The sequence below is a fragment of the Podarcis liolepis genome (genome assembly GCF_965112155.1).
Source record: "Podarcis liolepis genome assembly, chromosome: 5".
Classification (NCBI taxonomy): Eukaryota; Metazoa; Chordata; class Lepidosauria; order Squamata; family Lacertidae; genus Podarcis; species Podarcis liolepis.
The window spans coordinates 15,356,749-15,360,844 of NC_139556.1; positions in this window are offsets into that span (position 1 = coordinate 15,356,749).

Below are 4,096 nucleotides of genomic sequence, written 5' to 3' on the forward strand. Positions count from 1 at the left end.
AAAGCAAAACGAAAGAAGTGCCATGGTCAGATCACTTCCTGGTGCAACTGGACTTCTCCGTGACCCTTCCCCTCTGCAGGAAGCTGGGACCGATTCGGATGGTCCGCCCCCACCACTTAATGGATCCAAATGGTTTCCAAAGAGTGGTAGGGGATGTTTTATCCCATGTTGATGGCCTTTCAGCTGATTCCCTGGTGGCCCGCTGGAATGTGGAGTTAACCAGGGCTATTGACTGTTTGGCGCTGAAGCGTCCTCTCCGATTGCATGGAGCCCGGACAGCCCCATGGTTTTCCACGGAGCTGAGGGCAATGAAACAATCGTTGAGACGGCTAGAGCGTCGGTGGCGGATAACTCATTCTGAAGCTGACTGGACACAGGTTAGAGCTCAATGTCGACCCTACCAAGTGGCGATAGCGACGGCGAAGAAGACTTTCTTGACCGGCTCTATTGCATCTGCAGAAAACAGCAGCAGGAGACTTTTTCAGGTGGTTCGCAATTTAGCGGAACCACCTGCTCCAACAGGGCCCAGTACGGGCCACATGATCTCCTGCAATGATTTTGCAAAGTTTTTTGCAGATAAAGTCGCTCAGATTCGAGAAGAGGTAGACTCCACCGTGTGAGCAGGGCCGGGGCGGGAGAGTGCTAGAGTCCTGTCTAGTCAAGTTGTATGGGATCAATTCCAATCTGTTACACCTGAGGATGTGGACAGGCTGCTTGGATGAGTGAAACCAACCACTTGTCTCCTTGATCCTTGCCCATCCTGGCTTATAAAAGCTAGCCGGGAAGGACTGGGCAATGGGCTTCGTGGGGTGGTGAATGCTTCCCTCCGTGAGGGAGCCTTCCCAGACCCACTGAAAGAGGTGGTTATTAAACCGCTTCTTAAAAAACCATCTTTGGATGCGGCCACGATGGCCAACTATCGCCCAGTCTCAAATCTTCCATTCTTGGGCAAGGTGATTGAGCGAGTGGTTGCTGAACAACTCCAGGCACGCCTGGAAGAAGCGGACCATTTGGATCCCTTCCAGTCGAGATTCAGGCCTCATCATGGGACTGAAACTGCCTTGGTCGCACTGGTTGATGATCTCCGGCGGGCTAGGGACAAAGGTGAGAGCTGTTTCCTAGTTCTGCTGGATCTCTCAGCGGCGTTTGATACCATCGACCATAACATCCTTCTGGACCGTCTTGAGGGGCTGGGAGCTGGGGGCACTGTTATACAGTGGTTCCTCTCCTTTCTCCTGGGCCGTGTTCAGAAAGTGGTGGTGGGGGATGAGTGTTCAAACCCCTGGGCTCTCACTTGTGGGGTGCCTCAGGGTTCCGTCCTCTCCCCCATGCTTTTCAACATCTATATGAAGCCGCTGGGAGAGATCACCAGGGGGTTTGGGCTGGGTGTTCATCAGTATGCGGATGATACACAGCTCTACCTCTCTTTCAAATCAGAACCAGTGAAGGCGGTGAAGGTCCTATGTGAGTGCCTGCAGGCGGTTGGAGGTTGGATGGCGGCTAACAGATTGAGGTTGAATCCTGACAAGATAGAAGTACTGTTCTTGGGGAACAGGAGGTGGGCAGGTCTGGAGGATTACCTGGTCCTGAATGGGGTAACTGTGCCCCTGAAGGACCAGGTGCGCAGCCTGGGAGTCATTTTGGACTCGCAGCTCTCCATGGAGGCACAGGTCAAATCTGTGTCCAGGGCAGCTGTTTACCAGCTCCATCTGGTATGCAGGCTGAGACCCTATCTGCCCACGGACTGTCTCGCCAGAGTGGTGCATGCTCTGGTTATCTCCCGCTTGGACTACTGCAATGCGCTCTACGTGGGGCTCCCTTTAAAGGTGACCCGGAAACTACAACTAATCCAGAACGCAGCAGCTAGACTGGTGACTGGGAGCAGCCACCAAGACCACATAACACCGGTCTTAAAAGACCTACATTGGCTCCCAGTACATTTCTGAGCACAATTCAAAGTGTTGGTGCTGACTTTTAAAGCCCTAAACGGCCTCGGCCCTGTATACCTGAAGGAGCGTCTCCACCCCCATCGTTCTGCCTGTACACTGAGGTCCAGCGCCGAGGGCCTTCTCAGTAGTGGCGCCCGCCCTGTGGAACGCCTTCCCTTCAGATGTCAAAGCGATCAACAATTACCTGACATTCAGAAGACATCTTAAGGAAGCCCTGTCCAGGGAAGTTTTTAATGTGTGGTTTTAGTGTATTTTTGGTTTCTATGGAAGCCACCCAGAGTGGCTGGGGAAACCCAGCCAGATGGGCGGGGTACAAATAAATTATTATTATTATTATTATTATTATTATTATTATTATTATTATTATTATTATTCGGCGAACAGCCTTCTTTATGGTCCAGCTTTCACTTCCATACATCACTACTGGGAAAACCATAGCTTTAACTATACGGACCATTGTCGTAAATATATTACCAGTGCCATTAAAACCCCTCTTTCAGGCAATAGGCTCTTCTCCAGGGCAGAGTGCGGGCAGTGAATCAAGCTGTCATTCTTAGCAGTTGGACACCGGCTGCTTGAGCTGTTCCTGATGAACTCGAGTCCCTTATTTCAAGGGATTGTTACTGAGATGAAGGGCACTACAACTCCCATCATCTCTGCAGACCCTTCAAGTGTCTCTATTTTCCAGGGACAGTCCCAGACTTACAGAAGCCATCCCGGTTTCTGATTTGATCCCGGAATGTCCTGCTTTTCTTTAGGATGTCCCTATTTTCATCAGAGAAACGTTGAAAGGTATGGAGTTATCCGCCCCCCCAAACCAAGGAGATACGGAAGCATACAAGCTTTAGATGGGGGCTTTCCCCAGACATTTTGCCGATTTAGAAAAAAAACCCCACCTGAACGCTATTTTTATGAGTGATACCTGGACGTATGGCAGTTCAGTACATCTTGAATGGTAACGGGCCTGCTGAGGTATTAGCTTATTGGGTCAACACAAGCAATTCTTTTTGTCATCTCTCTGTAAAATGGACGCAGTAGTGACCAACACGAAGGGGTTGATTTAATATGATGATTTAGCCATCTCCGCCACTAATGAAATGACGTTTTCTTTACTCCTTTATTATATTGCACGTGAAATTGGTTGGTCCACTTTCCTGGGAGTAAGCCCCACTAAATTCAGTAGGACTTCTCTCCCCCCCCCCCAAGGCTTTGAGCATTTTTATTTCAGATACAGCTTTTGGAGAGTCCACCAGATTGCTTTACCAGTACTGACCGTACAAATTTACACTAATGTTAAAGCATAAAAGGTAAAGGGACCCCTGACAATTAAGTCCAGTCGTGAACGACTCTGGGGTTGTGGCACTCATCTCGCTTTATTGGCCGAGGGACTTGGCGTTCATCCTCTTCCGCAGACAGTTTTTCCAGGTCATGTGGCCAGCATGACTAAGCCGCTTCTGGTGAAACCAGAGCAGCGTACGGAAATGCCACTTACCTTCCTGCCTTAGCGTTACCTATTTATCTACTTGCACTTTGTGCTTTCGAACTGCTAGGTTGGCAGGAGCTGGGACCGAGCAACAGCAGCTCACCCTGCTGCGGGGATTCGAACCGCCAACCTTTTGATCGGCAAGCCCAAACGGCACAGTGGTTTAACCCACAGCGCCACCAGCATCCCTCTGTTAAAGCATAATAGCAGCCAATAGAATTTTAGGCTGAATTCAATAGGACTTCTGTTAGAGCTGGGCTGAAAATAAATAAGAAATTGTTCTTTTAGAGATAGGGCTAGCTGTGCATTTGATTCCCCCAGTCTTTCTGCTGTTCCGTTTGCAGTCATTGTGGTAGCAGTGAAAATTGCAAGGCAGCGGAATATAACCGGAATACGTTTCTGTGTTGTGGTGGTGTGTTTGTTTAACCTATTTTTGAATTGAATTCCATAGACTAGGATCTTGAAGGCCCCCAGGGAGAGGGGAGGCACACAAGCTAGTGGGCCCCTAGTACCTTTGAGATTCTTTTTTTCAGATCCCTACTTTCCCATCGCCCTCATCCTGATGTGGATTCAGAAGGGAAGAGGATGGGTGGGTTGCCTGCCGCAGTTCCTTCCTGCCATTGAGCCCAGGCAAAGAAAGGAAAGCGGGACTTAACAAACATGT